The 20,795-nt window shown below is 40.9% G+C and overlaps 1 pseudogene; it reads left to right on the top strand.

Moving 5' to 3' along the window:
- The first annotated feature begins 12,743 nt into the window (after positions 1 to 12,743).
- LOC139385559 (transcription elongation factor A protein 3-like) overlaps positions 12,744 to 20,795 on the top strand; it is a 39,691-nt pseudogene continuing 31,639 nt past the window's right edge.

Genomic DNA, 20,795 nt, shown 5'->3' with positions numbered 1-20,795 from the left:
TGACAATCTACTCTGATTTCAGAGCACTCTCATGCACCTTTGAATATGCCGGTGTCAGTAAACATTGGCAAAAAAAAAGCGGAAAAAATTTAAGCCAGCAGCACAGTTACAGTCACCAACACTCTGGATAACATGACACCATGAAAACCAGCTCTGCTATGGCGAGTAAAATGGTCAGAGTGATGTGTTCTCTCATTTGTGTCTCGAAGTAGCTAGCCAACGTTAGCCAGTTTAGCTTGGGTGTTTGACTGCAGTTGAAAGCTCAGATCAACCCTACTCCTCGGCCAGAGTGTCCAGTGCGCGCTCTGAACGCTCCAAGAGTGAAACGCTCTGAATTTACAATCTGACAACACTCTGGATTTACGAACCCCCAGAGCGCACTGCAGATTGCAGATTGAATTTATTAACACACCCTAAATCGTAAAATGTTTAGATACTCATTTGTTATGTTAACAAGCTAGCAAGAGGTTCATAGCAACAGCATCAACTTCTGGTAGACAGGCGAAGTGCTAGTATGCTCAACTGAAATGATACCGTTTGTTTACATTATACTAAGATGCACTAATAGTAGTATATACTCATTAAGTATGTAGTATACAGTATGATAGTATGGGTAATCAAACACAGCCCATGTATTGTGGTTAAGATCCAATATCTTAAGTGGTGTAAAAAGTACCCAATTGTCATACTTGAGTAAAAGTAAAGATACCTTGATAGAAAATGACTCAAGTAAAAGTGAAAGTCACCCAGTAAAATACTACTTGAGTAAAAGTCAAAGTATTTGGTTTTAAATATACTTAAGTATCAAGGTAAAAGTAATTCAAAATCCAAAAGGCACTCTGTCATCAAAGTAAAAGTATAAATAATTTCCCATTTCTTATATTAAGCAAACCAGACAGAACAATTTTTTTTTTTTTTATGGATTGCCAGGGGAACTTTCCAAAACAGACATAATTGACAAACGAAGCATTCGTGTTCAATGAGTCCGCCAGATCAGAGGCAGTTGAGATAACCAGGGATGTTCTCTTGATAAGTGTGTGAATTGGACCATTTTCCTGTCCTGCTAAGCATTCAACATGTAACGAGTACTTTTGGGTGTCAGGGGAAATGTTTGGAGTAAAAAGTACATTATTTTCTTTAGGAATGTAGTGAAGTAAACATTGTCAAAAATTTATAGTAAAGTAAACTACAGATGACCCAAAAAACTAGTACTTTAAATAATTTTTTCTTAAGTACTTTACACCACTGAATGCATGTATGTAGATGTAGTAGTGACCAACCATAGAGATGTGAGAGCCAGAGGATATTCAGGGTAGGGCTGTGGTGGTCATGACATTTTGTTAGCAGATTATTGTAGTACAAATGACTGCCGGTCTCATGGTAATTGACTGTTAATCACATAAACACGTTTAGCCTACACGCATACAATCTGAATATGCATGTCTTTGGAACATCTACATTTAAAAAAAGTCTAATAAACCAATTGAAACGTACACTATTACAATACACCCATTATTTATTTTAGTTTAGGTCTAAAGAAACATTATGATATGAAGAAAATGCATTTCAGGTGCAGAATGAGTGGGCCTACTGAATGAAGGCCTATGTTATCTGGCTATGCGCCATGATCCTTCCGCAGGTTCACCTACGGAAACCTTGTTAAGACTTTTACTTCATCTAGATAGTCAAGTTTGATCGTCAAGTCAGGCTGTAGGCTTGTTCATTTAGCGGACAAGATATGCTTATAAGTCCTGTGCCATTATTTTATATGATTTTATAGTGAGAAGAATATAATTGAACTGCACTTTTCTTGGATTTTTTTCCACTAGATGTTGGAACATTGCTGAAGGGACTTGCTTCCATTCAGCCACAAGAGCATTAGTGAGGTTGGGCACTGATGTTGGGTGATTAGGCCTGGCTCGCTGTCGGCGGTAGTATTAACATTACTTTAAATTATAGGTATGTACAATCCTGTTACTCTGGTTGTGTAAGATGCTGTTGTGACCTAACTATCTTTCTAAATCCACCACGGCTGTGCACATCTCTTGTTCTTACCCCCACCCCCTGTAAGTCTGAAACTTGCATGTTCGGAACGAGGTCTCTCTATTCCGAACAAGTCTTTCGTTATCCTCTATTCTAAGAACAAACAGTTCTTAGTATGAGAACACAGAAGTCTATGGTTGGTTTGACACATTGAGACAGTTGTGGTGGATTTAGAAAATGTAACAAGGTTGTACTATATAAGGCAAGCCCAACTCAGAAACATTGAGCTCTCACTATATCCACTCGGTGTGCATGTTGTGATGACTCCCTTATTAATAAGTACAATACATATTTTTGATTAAGTATAACCTAATTGGTGATTGAGTTTGTCTCTCCTCATTTGGTAACTTAGAATATCCACGTGTGCAACAGCCCTATTTCAGTAGATGTTGGGGTTGGGAGGTAGGTTTGAGTTGAAGCAGAGCGGTGAAGCTGAGCATGTGAGTTATATTTTTTGAATTTATTTAACTAGGTGTAACAGTACTCTTCTTGCGTTGTCTACAATCAGTCATCGACACGGAACTCCAACGTGTAGCACCAGTCATCTAGATTTATTCTGATAGGAACAGCACAAAATTGCACGTCATGCAATGTACAGCTCACCATCCAACTCTGCACTCACGCATGCTGGTTTGGTGCTTGTTCACTGGGCTAGTTACCAAAATAATACAATTACAATATACAATATAATATCTTTAACAATGTACCTGATAGGAACAGCTCAAAATTGCACGTCATGCAATGTACAGCTCACCATCCAACTCTGCACTCACGCACTGTACAAAATATATGAACCCCCCCAACCAGACACAGTAAGTTGCTAGCTAGTACTGGCGGGAATTCTTTACAACAAAATGCACAACAAATATTCTCCAAAAACCGCTGCATCTTATGTGTGATTTTCGAATAACATTTACAAACAATTTGATATAAATTGTACATTTAAATCATCACTTGAGAGTATAAAAATCACATTTGATGTACAGTGCTTTGCAACCAACAACTTACCGCTGGTTTGGTGCTTGTTCACTGGGACGATTCTAACTGGAACATCCCCCCTCGTAAGCAAGCTACGCAAACCAGCCAATAAGATGCCATGTTGAGTAGGTGAAGGCAAGACAAAACTCAAACCAAAAACCCATTGGCTTAACAATAAAGTGGCAAGGGGAATCACCAATATAACCCTGTTACATAGGCAAGTCATTAAGAATAAATTCTTATTTTCAATGACGGCCTAGGAACAGTGGGTTAACTGCCTTGTTCTGGGGCAGAACGACATATTATTACCTTGTCAGCTTGGGGATTCAATCTTGCAACCTTCCAGTTACTAGTCCAATGCTCTAACCACTAGGCTACCTGCTGCCCCAGTTGGGGGCATTACGAAGTTAACCCATACTGCAGTGCAGTAAAAATAAATTACATGGGATTATTGTTAGATGATTTCTAATGACCTTCGCACCTGATGTCACCCTATGAAACAGTTTGAAAATGTTACTGTGTTGCAGCAAAGGCACTTGAAAAAGTAACTTCTTATTAATGCCCTCAACAGTAAATATTAACTATGTATTTAGGCTTGGCCCCTGAGAATGGTGCCAGTTAGTGATGCAGGGGGGAGGGTTTCATACCCCATGAAATGAAATGAATGAAAGTCCTAAATCTGGAGAGATTTAACTACATCTGGTTCCTGATTCACTGAATTTATACTCTCTACTCCCTGTGGTGTATGTTATCATCTGTAAGAAGAGTTGGATGGCAGTCCACTGTAGTAGTTTACATGTTTGTCTATTATAGTTTAGCATGACTGCCCAGCAGCAATCTCAAAGAGTAAGGAGTGACATTCTGTACTGCCCTGGTATGGCCGAGACCAGAAACACAAATGTTTACAAACAATGGTTTTCTGGCAGCAGGATACCTCATTGGAAAATAATGTGATATAATAGTCATCTCATCATGGGGTGTGTGGAAAGTATGAAATCCATTACATTAATAATCAAACTTTTTCAAAATCGCAGTTTTCGCACATGCACACACAGTAATATCCAGCGGCAGTCAGTCATGGAAGACCAAAAAGTGCAAAAAAGATATATACATGTATATACACTGAGTGTACAAAACATTAGGAAGACCTTCTCTTTCCATGACATAGACTGACTAGATGAATCCAGGTGAAAGCTATGATCCCTTATTGATGTCACTTGTTAAATCCACTTCAATCAGTGTAGATGAAGGGGAGGAGACAGGTTAAATAAGGATTTAAAAGCCTTGAGACAATTGAGACATGGATTGTGTATGTGTGCCATTCAGAGGGTGAGTGGGCAAGACAAAATATTTAAGTGCCTTTGACTGGGGTATGGTAGTAGGTGCCAGGTGCACCGGTTTCCTGTATGTATCAAGAATGGTCCAACACCCAAAGCACATCCAGCCAACTTGACACAACTGTGAGAAGCATCCCTGTGGAACACTTTTGACACCGTGTAGAGTCCATGACCTGACAAATTGATGCTGTTCTGAGAGATACTCAATATTATGTTTTGTGCACTCAGTGTATATAGATTTTTAAAATGAATTTTCAGGATAGAACATTTATTTTTGTGTAAACTTAATCGACTAAAACCAGATATAAAGTATGTAGAAAAGATAATGGACCTTTATATTTTTGAGAAATAACAATTAGAGCCCTGAGCATGAAATTTAAGCACAAGCCCTACCCATGCCTGTAACATTCAGCCCTACCCAGGCCCGATTGCTTCCGCCAAATTTAAAGCCCTGCCCGAAACCCAAAATAACTTACTTCATTGGTAAATCCATTAGCTGCTCCTCTCTATCTGTAACTCACTCAATTCCATGGTTCTTCCATGGAATTGCTCAGCTTTGTTACTGTTTGTAATAAAGTCTAATTGAATTTACAAGTTCCGGTATCTGTGAAATATTTTGATTCAATATTCCACAACATAAATGGCGAGCTTGCCAGGAGTGGCTACAGGGACCAGTGGATGATGACGCTTTTTGTAGCTGACAATGGCAGTCTCAGAAACGGGTGGCACCCAACAATTACAGGTAAGCTTGTTCTGTTGAATGTTTGTGTGATTTGCTTCGGAAGTCCTGTCTCGGCGATAGGATCACCACGTCGGTCTCTCCAAATTTCTAAACGAACCAAGTAATACAGAGCTTTTGAATTCAATAACTGCATGCATGCTTAAGCTTTGGGGGGTTTAAAAGTAGTTATTTATGTGCATTTGTGTGGATTTGGTGAATGGGGAGTTGTGTGCTTTGCTGGTGTTGGGTGGTCGGTAGGATGGGGCTTTCACTTGCTCTGGTCGGACTGCCTAACGGACCCGCATGGGTGGCCTGTTTGTGTAGGGATTGTCCTGTCTTCTACTCGGCCGGGCACATCTGTTTCAGGACCTGATTTGGGCTTGTGCGCAAACACAACCCAATCAGCTTGATCAGGTGGTTCGTGTTGGGTGTGTGATTCAGGTTGTCCCTCTCACAGGACCGTTCATCTGGGGAACTTGTCTGGTCTCGTTGGTGCGTTTGTTTGCCCTAACCGGCTGACCCGCTTGGCTCGGTGTGGGACCACAGCTGCCTAGGTCCGGTCCACACATACGGTACTCCTTACAGCATCTGCAATGGTAAAGATCGTCATGTCTCTCTTCGGTGGGTGCATAATTCTCACAAAAAATAAGGTCCAGCTGCATAATGGGTGAGCTTGAAAGCACCATGACAGAGGAAGTGGAGCTAAAGAGAGAGAGAGACTCTTTAGCTCTGCTTCCTATAGCTTATCACATTGCATACATGCAGATGGATTAAGTCTAGGAGCTACTTGTTCTATTGGTCAATGCATCACACGAAGAGGATAGATGTTGGGGTAATTGTACTCTAAACAACATGTTGAAGGCATCAATGTTAAAGCATATACAGTGCTGAGTTACCTCAAGAGGATGTAATGATAATTAGGGAAACACACTTGCATATCAGGTGACTTGCCTATAAGTTGAAATGGAGGATATGGGGAACAAAGTGAAAATGACATGACTTGGGAACACCTCTCGGAACCTGGGGCCGAAAGGGGAAGACTGGGCGAAAGCATGAGGAAGCTTCTTTAGGGCTTTTATTTTTGTGGAACCCAACAGAAAAGTATCCTGGAGGCAGAGTCAGGTGAAGAGAGAGTGGGAATTGTCATGGTCTCAAACTTTGGTATTCAGGCATATATAATTATGCATAGCTTATCACATTGTTAATAATGATATGTTTTATGTTTCTCGTTGCTTTGCAAGTCTTATGCTATCACTCTCTTAGGAACCAGAAGGAGAGGAAGTTGCCAGCTTCAGCTGGAATGTCATTTTGTTATGTGATGAGAGATGGAAATAAGATGGTGTATGGTGTAATCATAGAGCAGAGGCCATAAGTCTCTGAGTTTGAAAACCTCACGGAAAGAAGGAAAAAGAAGGAGGCGACCACTGAGCCATGAAGATGCAGAGGATGCTGATAAACCAGGCGGGTGTCCGTACGGAACGGGAGCAGAGGTCAGTGTGCCAGGCAGGAGCCAAGATGTTAATGTGCCAGGAAGAAGCCGAAGGAGAGGCGGATCAAGAAGCATCTTCTAACAGCCATCAGATGCTCTCGCCTGAATATCCAGAGAATCCAGGGATGGGGAGGAGTGACATGCCTGTTGCTTCTGATGACACACCTGTTCTGCAGATACCCCTGACAGAGGCGCTGTCTAAGGGGAAGGAGAAACAACGACAGGAGAATGGAAAGGAGACTTTCTTACCATCAACTTCTCTGCCCTCATATGGTCTTCATACCAGACAGTGGTAACCAAGACAGATGAAGAACGGTAGAATGACCTTGAAAGTAACAGCGGCAAACCTAGAAGAAATTGTAAAATCACCTCCTACTAGCACTAGTACACAAATCAAATCAAATGTATTTATATAGCCCTTCGTACATCAGCTGATATCTCAAAGTGCTGTACAGAAACCCAGCCTAAAACCCCAAACAGCAAGCAATGCAGGTGTAGAGGCACGGTGGCTAGGAAAAACTCCCTAGAAAGGCCAAAACCTAGGAAGAAACCTAGAGAGGAACCAGGCAATGTGGGGTGGCCAGTCCTCTTCTGGCTGTGCCGGGTGGAGATTATAACAGAACATGGCCAAGATGTTCAAATCTTCATAAATGACCAGCATGGTCAAATAATAATAATCACAGGCAGAACAGCTGAAACTGGAGCAGCAGCACGGCCAGGTGGACTGGGGACAGCAAGGAGTCATCATGTCAGGTAGTCCTGAGGCATGGTCCTAGGGCTCAGGTCCTCCGAGAGAGAGAAAGAAAGAGAGAAAGAGAGAATTAGAGAGAGCATTCTTAAATTCACACAGGACACCGGATAGGAGAGCTACTCCAGATATAACAAACTGACCCTAGCCCCCCGACACATAAACTACTGCAGCATAAATACTGAAGGCTGAGACAGGAGGGGTCAGGAGACACTGTGGCCCCATCCGATGACACCCCCGGACAGGGCCAAACAGGAAGGATATAACCCCACCCACTTTGCCAAAGCACAGCCCCCACCAGTGACTCAGCCCCTGTAATAGGGTTATAGGCAGATAATCCCAGTGGAAAGAGGGGAACCGGCCAGGCTGAAGAGATGAGTCTTCAGTAAAGACATAAAGGTTGAGACCGAGTTTGCGTCTCTCACATGGGTAGGCAGACAATTCCATAAAAATGGAGCTGTATAGGAGAAAGCCCTGCTTCCAGCTGTTTGCTTAGAAATTCTAGGGACAATTAGGAGGCCTGCGTCTTGTGACCGTAGCGTACGTGTAGGTATGTACGGCAGGACCAAATCAGAGAGATAGGTAGGAGCAAGCCCACGTAATGCTTTGTAGGTTAGCAGTAAAACCTTGAAATTAGCCCTTGCCTTGACAGGAAGCCAGTGTAGGGAGGCTAGCACTGGAGTAATATGATCAAATTCTTTGGTTCTAGTCAGGATTCTAGCAGCCGTATTTAGCACTAACTGAAGTTTACTCAGTGCTCTATCCGGGTAGCCGGAAAGCAGAGCATTGCAGTAGTCAACCTAGAAGTGACAAAAGCATGGATTAATTTATTTTTCTGCATCATTTTTGGACAGAAAGTTTCAGATTTTTGTAATGTTACGTAGATGGAAAAAATCTGTCCTTGAAACAGTCTTGATATGTTCTTCAAAAGGCAGATCAGGGTCCAGAGTAACGCCGAGGTCCTTCACAGTTTTATTTGAGACCACTGTACAACCATTAAGATTAATTGTCAGATTCAACAGAAGATCTCTTTGTTTCTTGGGACCTAGAACAAGCATCTCTGTTTTGTCCGAGTTTAAAAGTAGGACGTTTGCAGCCATCCACTTCCTTATGTCTGAAACACATGCTTCTAGCGAGGGCAATTTTGGGGCTTCACCATGTTTCATTGAAATGTACATCTGTGTGTCATCCGCATAGCAGTGAAAGTTAACATTATGTTTTCGAATGACATCCCCAAGAGGTAAAATATATAGTGAAAACAATAGTGGTCCTAAAACGGAACCTTGTGGAACACCGAAATTTACAGTTGATTTGTCAGAGGACAAACCATTCAGAGACAAACTGATATCTTTCCGACAGATAAGATCTAAACCAGGCCAGAACTTGTCTGTGTAGACCAATTTGGGTTTCCAATCTCTCCAAAAGAATGTGGTGATCGATGGTATCAAAAGCAGCACTAAGGCCTAGGAGCACGAGGACAGATGCAGGTTAAAAGGTAATTTACCATCTTCACAAGTGCAGTCTCACTGCTATGATGGGGCCTAAAACCAGACTGAAGCATTTCGTATACATTGTTTGTCTTCAGGAAGGCAGTGAGTTGCTGCGCAACAGCCTTTTCTAAAATGTTTGAGAGGAATGGAAGATTCGATATAGGCCGAGAGTTTTTTATATTTTCTGGGTCAAGGTTTGGCTTTTTCAAGAGAGGCTTTATTACTGCCACTTTTAGTGAGTTTGGTACACATCTGGTGGATAGAGAGACGTTTATTATGTTCAACATAGGAGGTTCAAGCACAGGAAGCAGCTCTTTCAGTAGTTTAGTTGGAATAGGGTCCAGTATGCAGCTTGAAGGTTTAGAGGCCATGATTATTTTCATCATTGTGTCAAGAGATATAGTACTAAAACACTTGAGTGTCTCTCTTGATCCTAGGTACTGGCAGAGTTGTGCAGACTCAGGACAACTGAGCTTTGAAGGAATATGCAGATTTAAAGAGGAGTCCGTAATTTGCTTTCTAATAATCATGATATTTTCCTCAAAGAAGTTCATGAATTTATTACTGCTGAAGTGAAAGCCATCCTCTCTTGGGGAATGCTGCTTTTTAGTTAGCTTTGCGACAGTATCAAAAAGGAATTTCGGATTGTTCTTATTTTCCTCAATTAAGCTAGAAACATAGGATGATCGAGCAGCAGTAAGGGCTATTCGATACTGCATGGTACTGTCTTTCCAAGCTAGCCGGAAGACTTCCAGTTTGGTGTGGCGCCATTTCCGTTCCAATTTTCTGGAAGCTTGCTTCAGAGCTCGGGTATTTTCTGTATACCAGGGAGCTAGTTTCTTATGAGAAATGTTTTTAGTTTTTAGGGGTGCAACTGCATCTAAGGTATTGCTCAAGGTTAAATTGAGTTCCTCAGTTAGGTGGTTAACTGATTTTTGTCCTCTGGCGTCCTTTGGTAGACAGAGGGAGTCTGGAGGGACATCAAGGAATCTTTGTGTTGTCTGTGAATTTATAGCACGACTTTTGATGTTCCTTGGTTGGGGTCTGAGCAGATTATTTGTTGCAATTGCAAACGTAATAAAATGGTGGTCCGATAGTCCAGGATTATGAGGAAAAACATTAAGATCCACAACATTTATTCCATGGGACAAAACTAGGTCCAGAGTATGACTGTGACAGTGAGTAGGTCCAGAGACATGTTGGACAATACCCACTGAGTCGATGATGGCCCCGAAAGCCTTTTGGAGTGGGTCTGTGGACTTTTCCATGTGAATATTAAAGTCACCAAAGATTAGAATATTATCTGCTATGACTACAAGGTCCGATAGGAATTCAGGGAACTCAATGAGAAACGCTGTATATGGCCCAGGAGGCCTGTAAACAGTAGCTATAAAAAGTGATTGAGTAGGCTGCATAGATTTCATGACTAGAAGCTCAAAAGATGAAAATGTATTTTTTTTTTTGTAAATTGAATTTTGCTATTGTTAATGTTAGCAACACCTCTGCCTTTGTGGGATGCACAGGGGATATGGTCACTAGTGTAGCCAGGAGGTGAGGCCTCATTTAACACAGTAAATTCATCAGGCTTATGCCATGTTTCAGTCAGGCCAATCACATCAAGATTATGATCAGTGATTAGTTCATTGACTATAATTGCCTTTGAAGTAAGGGATCTAACATTAAGTAGCCCTATTTTGAGATGTGAGGTATCATGATCTCTTTCAATAATGACAGGAATGGAGGAGGTCTTTATCCTAGTGAGATTGCTAAGGCGAACACCGCCATGTTAAGTTTTGCCCAACATAGGTCGAGGCACAGACACGGTCTCAATGGGGATAGCTGAGCTGACTACACTGACTGTGCTAGTGGCAGACTCCACTATGCTGGCAGGCTGGCTAACAGCCTGCTGCCTGACCTGCACCCTATTTCATTGTGGAGCTAGAGGAGTTAGAGTCCTGTCTATGTTGGTAGATAAGATGAGAGCACCCCTCCAGCTAGGATGGAGTCCGTCACTCCTCAGCTAGTCAGGCTTGGTCCTGTTTGTGGGTGAGTCCCAGAAAGAGGGCCAATTATCTACAAATTCTATCTTTTGGGAGGGGCAGAAAACAGTTTTCAACCAGCGATTGAGTTGTGATTCAGTTTTCAACCTAAATGACAGTGATCAACACTTTGTGTGAAGCGGTTTAGAGAGTGGCATCTCTTTAACAAAGCAACTTGGAGGTTAAAGTGAAGACAAATATTCTTAAAATGGTCTGAGGCCGGGGTAATCCAATCTAAGTTAAAATCCTCTAAAACTAATAATTTGGATGACAGAAAAGGTTTGTAAAGAACACTAAAGTTGTAAAGGATACTGTAAAGACACAACCCCATCTCACACAACTTTGTCAAAATAGTCCTCATGATAAGAAGCCCAACACCAAAGTGACATCTTCTGCACAATAACGGGACTCCAACTTTCCTCCATAGTAAATTCATGGGAACACGAGAAAACACTCCAACTTGTGTGTACACTTGTGTACTACCTACAAGTTATTTTTTTGCAGCTGTCAGAGCTGTGTAGATTGTTAAAGTGGAGGTGTGTCACCACATGACCAGCACCCTGTTCAATGATGTGTATAAACACTGGATTGCTATTGACCAATAAGAGGCTTTGAAGCCATTAGTTGGCTATATTGACACTCCCCAGAAACAATCCTCTATAGGAATTAATGTAATTTTACAGTATTTCAATTAAATGTTTTAAGGACAAAATTACCGGAATTTAAGTATTTTTCTTGTTGTAGTGGGGACAGTAACAGTAAAACTTTCTATCTAAAAATTACACTTTAAGGAAAATGTTTGATTTATATATTTTGTATTTGTATGTTAGCTCACGTAATATAATTAAAAATAATGCATTAAGGTGTATAATAGAATAAACGTGGCGAAAACAAATGTAGACATTAATAAATGCATTTCTAAAGCTTCCAAAATATTTTTTACAATGTTGGGGATTGCCAAGATGGAGGAGCGGTGGCTTTAAAACAGCGCCCCCCTTTTTTGTCATCAAGTGCATATATAAATGATTGGCCATATTTCACTGTATTAATCAAACATTAACTTCTGACCTTGTATTAGGCTACATGGTTTACTACTAAGGTATATCATATAACAATTATTCATTATATCTTCAAACTAAAGTGTAGACCCAAAGAGTGGGATATTTTAGTGTGTGGTTGGATACGCAACTATAGAGAGCAATAGTAATGGGAAAATTAATATTTGTTTTGGGATAAACGCCAGAAAAAGGTATTTGATTAACACAGGCTTAATGTTTTGTTCTATGGGATAAAGCACATAAAGGCTTCGCTTCAAAATTCACAAGAACAAAACGTATATGATCACTTCTTGTGAATTTTGAAGCGAAGCCTTTATGTGCTTTATCCCACAGAACAAAACATATAAAATGTGTTAACCTCAAACATTATTTATGTTGTTTATCCCAAAACGTCATTCTTTCCCCATTAATCTCCCCTATAAGAATTGCTTAACGAACCAGAGTAACTCATTTCCAGTTTTTAGGACTACGAACTAGCAGGCTCTATTGAGCAAGGCTCATTGGCATTGGGGTTCTCTCCAAAGTCCTCTGAAAAAGTTTGCATGGCCCACTGTATTAAAGTAAGTTTTGAAGTTATTCAATATTTTTCATATAAAGACGTTATTAGTGTCAGACCCATAGCAACGTCTATATTTAGTTGTTGCCATGTGTCTCATGGGCATTTTGACCAATTGGTCAGACGATCCGACAACTGTCCTTCTGCCTGTAATTTAAGGACACGCCCCTTCGCCGAATGGAATGGACCGCGCCATGACGTAAAGTCATATCTACGTAGGATGAACATTTACATTTTTAATTATATATAATTTTACATAACATATATTATTGTACGTTTAATCCATGCCATAAACTATGACGCGAGAAAAGGAGTTAATTCGGATTGCAAAAAAACTGGACAAGATGGTGTCTAGAAATAACACGGTGAGAGTGTATTTTGACACCTTGTTTTATGTCGTATGTTTTTCTGTCACCTCGTGCAGTCAAATGTATGAAATCATGTGTAGATAATGCTTTATTTTGAATTTGCAATGAGTTATTCCATTGTATAGTTATCTACATTAATACAAAGTTTTACATTTTGAGGTTGTGCTTTAAAAAGTTGTGCAGGTGTTTGGCACAGAATTGTCCAGCTTTTGCCTATTAATAAGCAAGACCGTGCGATATATACACACACACACTAAATAAAACTACTAATGCAAAAGTGTGAGACTTAAAGCATGCTGGTATTCTACAACAACTCCGTGAATGGAACCCAAAGTAAACAACGCAAGTTCGTGACAGTGGCGTGCTATGGGGCTGTATTTTGTTAGTATGGGCCAATTGTCCAGTGCTGTTTTGGTGGATTGTAGAATGCAAGTCGTTCACTGATACATTTAATGAATTTCCTTATTAACATAGCGCCTGCTGTAGACTACATAAACACAACTATTTTGACTATTAGGCTACATTAATATTACAAGATTTGTACATAGTTATTATAATATTACAGTTTGTTATTGATTGTAATTTTGATTAATACCATTGATTAATGACGAGTTTGGAGGGTACTATGGTGTTAAATGCTGAGTTGTAGTCAATGAACAGCATTTTTACATAGGTATTCCTCTTGTCCAGATGGGATAAGGCAGTGTGCGTGCAGTGTGATGGCGATTTGCATCGTCAGTGGACCTATTGGGGTGGTAAGAAAATTGGAGTGGGTCTGGAAGTGATATGATCCTTGACTAGCATCTCAAAGCACTTCATGATGACAGAAGTGAGTGCAACGGGCGATAGTCATTTAGTTCAGTTACCTTAGCTTTCTTGGGAACAGGAACAATGGTGGCCATCTTGAAGCATGTGGGGACAACATACTGGGATAGGGATTGATTGAATATGTCCGTAAACACACCAGCCAGCTGGTCTGCGCATGCTCTGAGGACGCGGCTAGTGATGCCGTCTGGGCCGGCAGCCTTGCGAAGGTTAACACGTTCAAATGTTTTACTCATGTTGGCCACGGAGTAGGAGAGCCCACAGGCTTTGGTAGCAGGCTGTGTCAGTGGCACTGTACTGTCCTCAAAGTGAGCAAAGAATTTGTTGAATTTGTCTGGGAGCAAGACGTTGCTGGGCTGGTTTTCTTTTTGTAATCCGTGATTGACTGTAGACCCTGCCACATACGTCTCGTGTTTGAGCCGTTGAATTGCGACTCTACTTTGTCTCTATACTGACGCTTTGCTTGTTTGATTGCCTTGCGGAAGGAATAGCTGTACTGTTTGCATTCAGTCACATTTCCAGTCGCCTTGCCATGATTAAAAGAAGTGGTTCACACTTTCAGTTTTGTGCATCAATCCACAGTTTCTGGTTTTAATAGTCACAGTGGATACGACATCTCCGATGCACTTGCTAATAAACTCGCTCACCGAGTCAACGTATACATCAATGTTATTGTCTGAGGCTATTCGGAACACATCCCAGTCCATGTGATCAAAAAAAATCTTGAAGCATGGAATCTGATTGGTGAGACCAGCATTGTATAGACCTGAGCATGGGCGTTTCCTGTTTTAGTTTCTGTCTATAGGCTGAGAGCAACAAAATGGATTTGTGGTCAGATTTGCCGCAGGCTGGGCGGGGGAGGCCTTTGTATGCATTGCGGAAGTTAGAGTAGCAATGATCCAGAATGCTACCAGCTTGTGTCGCGCATTTGATATGCTGATAGAATTTAGGAAGTCTTGTTCTCAGGTTAGCTTTGTTAAAATCCCCATATGCAATAAATGAAGCATCAGGACGTATGGTTTCCAGTTTACATAGAGTCCAGTGAAGTTTTTTCAGGGCCGAAGAGGTATCTGCTTGGGGGGATATACATGGCTGTTACTATAATCGAAGAGAATAATCTTGGAAGATAATGCGGTCGGCATTTGTTTGTAAGGAATTCTAGGTCAGGTGAACAAAAGGACTTGAGTTCCTGTATTACCAGAGAGATGTTTGTTTCTGTCGGCGCGAAGCATGAAGAAACCGGGTGGCTGTACCGACTCTGACAACATATCCCGAGTGAGCCATGTTTCCGTGAAACAGAGAATGTTACAATCTCTGATGTCTCTCTGGAAGGCAACTCATGCCCTAATTTCGTCCACCTTGTTATCTAGAGATTAGACATTGGCGAGTAATATACTCGGAAGCGGTGGATGGTGTGCTCGCCTTCTGAGTCTGACCGGTAGGCCACTCCATCTGCCTCTCAATAACAAAAGTTTATCTCAATACTTTGTTATATACCCTTTGTTGGCAATGACAGAGGTCAAACGTTTTCTGTAAGTATTCACCAGGTTTTCACACACTGTTGCTGGTATTTTGGCCCATTCCTCCATGCAGATCTCCTCTAGAGCAGTGATGTTTTGGGGCTGTTGTTGGGCAACACGGACTTTCAACTCCCTCCAAAGATTTTCTATGGGGTTGAGATCTGGAGACTGGCTAGGCCACTCCAGGACCTTGAAATGCTTCTTATGAAGCCACTCCTTCGTTGCCCGGGCGGTGTATTTGGGATCATTGTCATGCTGAAAGACCCAGCCACGTTTCATCTTCAATGCCCTTGCTGATGGAAGGAGGTTTTCACTCAAAATCTCATGATACATGGCTCCATTCATTCTTTCCTTTACACGGATCAGTCGTCCTGGTCCCTTTGCAGAAAAACAGCCCCAAAGCATGATGTTTTCACCCCCATGCTTCACAGTAGGTATGGTGTTCTTTGGATGCAACTCAGCATTCGGTGTCCTCCAAACACGACGAGTTGAGTTTTTACCAAAAAGTTCTATTTTGGTTTCATCTGACCATATGACATTCTCCCAATCTTCTTCTGGATCATCCAAATGCTCTCTAGCAAACTTCAGACGGGCCTGGACATGTACTGGCTTAAGCAGGGGGACACATCTGGCACTGCAGGATTTGAGTCCCTGGCGGCATAGTCTGTTACTGATGGTAGGCTTTGTTACTTTGGTCCCAGCTCTCTGCAGGCCATTCACTAGGTCCCCCCGTGTGGTTCTGGGATTTTTGCTCACCGTTCTTGTGATCATTTTGACCCCACGGTGTGAGATCTTGCGTGGAGCCCCAGATCGAGGGAGATTATCAGTGGTCTTGTATGTCTTCCATTTCCAAATAATTGCTCCCACAGTTGATTTCTTCAAACCAATTGCAGATTCAGTCTTCACAGCCTGGTGCAAGTCTACAATTTTGTTTCTGGTGTCCTTTGACAGCTCTTTGGTCTTGGCCATAGTGGAGTTTGGAGTGTGACTGTTTGAGGTTGTGGACAGGTGTCTTTTATACTGATAACAAGTTCAAACAGGTGCCATTAATACAGGTAACGAGTGGAGGACAGAGGAGCCTCTTAAAGAAGAAGTTACAGGTCTGTGAGAGCCAGAAATCTTGCTTGTTTGTAGGTGACCAAATACTTATTTTCCACCATAATTTGCAAATAAATTCATTAAAAATCCTACAATGTGATTTTCTGTATTTTTTTTCTCATTTTGTCAGTCATAGTTGAAGTGTACCTATGATGAAAATTTACAGGCCTCTCTCATCTTTTGAAGTAGGAGAACTTGCACAATTGGTGGCTGACTAAATAATTTTTTGCCCCACTGTATATATATATTTTTTTGGGGGGGGGGGGGGGGGGGTGTCCAAAGTAGGTCAATTTGTTCCTTTTGTAATTATTACATATTTTTTTCATCTGAAAAAGTTCACTTCAGCGCCTAGTCTTCCCTGGTTGTCTGACTGTGCTGAGATCCCTCTCACCATTTGATTACCTTGGTGTACATTTATACATTATATTATCCAAGAATAGAATCAACGATTCAATCATTTAAATTACCCTTATTCCCAGATCCCAGACTGTAGACTACCCATGAACTCAAGATGGAACTTTGTATCCATTCACTGATTGTTATAATATACTGCAAAATACACCTGACCTCAGTAGACTGGTCTTCCCTGGCTGTCTGACCCTGCTGGGACCCCTGTCACCATCTGATCCTGCTAAGTCATGATGAGAATAGTGTTGTGTACTGACTGTGCTTCAACTTCTGTTGAAACAAGACAAAACATTTTCATACACACACCAGCTGTTAGATACAGATACCTGACAGATTGCTGGCTGAACTGGCTGTGGTAGCTACTAGCTAGCTAGATAGCTAGCTAAGTTAGTTCATTCATTTCAGACAGAACTTCAGTCGAGAGGGGATGAAACATTAGCTAACGTTACATGTCAGTTACACTACTAGCTCAGCTCTGGGAATATATATTTTTTCTTTCTGTTAAGTCAAACAGCAGTTACCATACCAGCTACATCAGTCAAATAAAGAGTAGCCAGTTTCTGCCCTACTTGCTTTTACAACTTAGAAAAAAGCACAACACACACATATAACAGCTGCCTCTGTTCGCATGCTCTGTCGTCTCCGGACGTCCTATATCCAGCCGGTTGAAACCACCAAACAGCCAACCCGACCACTCTGAGTTGTCCGCATGGTCCTAAAGCACACGCCTCTTTTTTTTATAATCACAATGCAATGATAAAACTGGGGGGTGACAAAAATGCAATTCCAGAATGTGTGTGTGTGTGTGTGTGTGGGGGGGGGGGGGGGGGGGGTCATGAGGGATGGGCCGTCCGTCCCCAGTGAAAGTTGCACCCGTGGTACTACATATGTAATTAAAATAAATAATTCTGCTGCTCTCCCTGTTGGCTACAACTTCCAATACCATCATCTCCATCTTTGTGTACATAGGAGGGTGCCCTGGACCTGCTGCATGAACTGAAGAGCTTCAACATGACGCTGAAACTTCTGCAGGTAGAGGACCTTCAACAGGAAAATCCCACTCACCTGTTATGTATTATTTAGGTGTACAGAAGTTAGACTACTTCTGCGTTCAACATTAAAAATGATCAAATGCATGGGGAATACAGTGCAGTCAATTTCCCCACAAACAGGGAATGGATTATATAGTTATGCCTACTCCAAACAAAACATTCATTCCTCTGGATAGGAAACGAGGATCGGCATGTCTGTGAATGGAATCAGGAAGCACTGCGCAGACGACGTGGTTGTTTCCCTGTCCAAGATCCTCATCAAGGACTGGAAGAGACTGCTGGGTAGGATTGTTGGAGACTGTCTTTTAGAACGTGGAGCTGTCTGGAGTTGCGTTTTACAGTTTACACAGTACGTAGGGACAACATTTTACGCTCTTTGCCCCTTAGATGCTGCACGTACTCAGTGTACTGAGAGGCCCAATGAGATGAAGAATGGGGTTGACTCCAACAAATCCACAGGGTCCCCAGTCCCACAGGGTCCCCCTTAGAGAAAGACACCAGGTAGGTGCATACACACATACTCAAACCATTGCCTGCGTGTGAAGGCAAAAATGTAAACATAGAAAAGGGGAAGATACGGTATCTGGTGTGGCCTGTGTTTTTTTGCTGCTATAGTCACAAGAGGCTGGATGTTTCTGATTCAGATCCTGAATCTGAAAAGGAAGAATACTCTGACAAACAGCGAAAAGAGAAGCACAATGTTGAACACAAAAAAGACGAGAGAGTTGTTGACCTTAAAAAAAGAGTGATATACAGAGGCATTCAAAAACGAACAGCATGCAGAACAATCCAAAAATGTAAAATGTATAGAAGATGCCAGAAAAGAAAGAACTGTAGAACACTCCAAAAAAGAACAACACTTAGAAGAACCCAAGAACCGAAGAATCCAGAAAAGAAAGGCATGTACCTGTACATGACACAAAAAATGAAAGATGTGCAAGAAACAAAGAAGGAAAGATATTTTGAAGAACCCAAGAAAGACATTACTGAATGAGTGGTTTGTATGGATATAAGGCTACAAAAAAGATGTTTGAGATGTTTATATTGGAAGCCCTTGAGATGGATTGCACACCAACCTTGTTGTTTCACTGACTTGTTCATACAGCATACCACTGGGCACAACATGCCATTTCAACGTAGAAATTTGGGTAATATTTGGTTGACATGTTGATCAATGAGATTTCAACCTTTATTCACACACTCAAAAAGCCAGCCGGAAGTTTGGTGAATTATAAATGTGTTATCACTGTGCTTGCAACCATCTAAAAGCATATCTAAATTCCAATGGGAAAACAATGTCAGATTATTGGTTTAGTTCTCATCTAAATGTGTTAGCAGTGTACTGTCAACCATTTTAAAAGCACAACAAAGTTGAAAAGGGAATACAATGTCAGATATTTAGTATTTATACCTAAACATAATGTTTTATCAATATGCTTCTTCTAATTGCGCTACCAAATTACCTGGATTGCAGTTGAGATTACATTAAAAGTACATAGTGCAAGTGTTCAATGCTGTAGATATTCATCACAGATTATTATAGCAATTGTGAAGATCTCCATAGAACGGCAAACTTTGCACTCTATCTTGAACATGCACACTTTCTATGATTACATAAGAAGACATTTATAGTTACAGTAGGCTAACTTCAATGTGGCCGTAGATGTGTTACTCATTGTAGCCCTTTCCTGCAGTCAAATGACCTAGTGGCCACATGGGTGGAATATTATTCATAATTTCATAATTAATAAACAAATAAAATAATGTATCCGGTGTTTCAATGTCAAACGGGTTTGTTATAGTTCAGTTGTCTGTGATATATAAAGTGTAATATTGGGATGCAAACTAAACATTTTATACATCTCTATATATCTGATATGGTACATGTCTTCTTCTTTTAAGCCCATAACCATCCAAGTAGATTTGAAACACTCTGTGTGACCCTGTTTAGCCCACTGCAGTAAAAAGTTAAGGTTGAAGAAATACTGTTACTTTAGTTTGTAAAATAGCCTTAACTTTATGCGATTTACTGTATTCCAAAAGTCATATTCAATTGTGTTTGGTTGTCAACACAATCAAATATCAACATTTAAAGGATACATAATGTTTGGATAATTTCATCTGTGTCACGTTCTGACCTTAGTTCCTTTGTTTTGTCTTTTTGTTTTAGTATGGTCAGGGCGTGAGTTGGGTGGGTTGTCTACGTTAGTTTTCTATGATTTGCCATTTCTGTGTTTGGCCTGGTATGGTTCTCAATCAGAGGCAGCTGTCAATCGTTGTCCATGATTGAGAACCATATTTAGGGAGCATGGTTTCTATTGTGTTTTGTGGGTGGTTATTTTCTGTCTAGTGTGTTTTGTCACCTTACAGAACTGTTTCGGTTTTGTTTCTTTCTCTTTGTTATTTTGTTAAGTGTTCTGAGTTTAAATAAATATCATCATGAACATATACCACGCTGAGCTTTGGTCCTCACCTCATTCCAACGATGATCGTTACAATCTGAGCCACTGGCCTAATCCTATTCTTTAATGTTTTTTATTTAGTTGGAGATGTGAATACAACATCATTTCTTAACTTGACGACACGTTATTATGCAAGTTATTGTATTGCAAAAGTGATATTGAATTGTGTTTGTCAACTCAACCAAATATCAATATTTGAACATCAACATGTGTCTTTTGTGCCATTGACTTAGTCTGGCTTTAATTCCAGTTTGTTTACAAATTAATAATGTATATGTTGGATTCATTTCTCCATTTCAAAGTTAAAGATTGCGACTAAATCCGTTTGTGCCCAGTGGGTAGTGACCTTGTGATCATGATCAATGCATGCTTTCCTTAATCATTCGATTTGTGCTAGTTGTATTAGTTCTGGAAAGCATGGTTTTACTCAGATTCCATTTGGAATTTTTCAATTTCCATTCAGGAGAGATTCTTCAGACACTCTGTCTCCTTTTCATCCTCGTCCCACCCCTCTGTCCAGATGTCTCTCAGTGAAGGTGAAGAAGGAGAGGTCAGAGGGCATGCTGTTTGTGAATAGACTGAGTTGTCTATTATGGTCCATAG

Source organism: Oncorhynchus clarkii, chromosome 3 (genome assembly GCF_045791955.1).
Source record: "Oncorhynchus clarkii lewisi isolate Uvic-CL-2024 chromosome 3, UVic_Ocla_1.0, whole genome shotgun sequence".
Classification (NCBI taxonomy): domain Eukaryota; kingdom Metazoa; phylum Chordata; class Actinopteri; order Salmoniformes; family Salmonidae; genus Oncorhynchus; species Oncorhynchus clarkii.
This window is presented reverse-complemented; position numbering and strand designations above follow the sequence as displayed.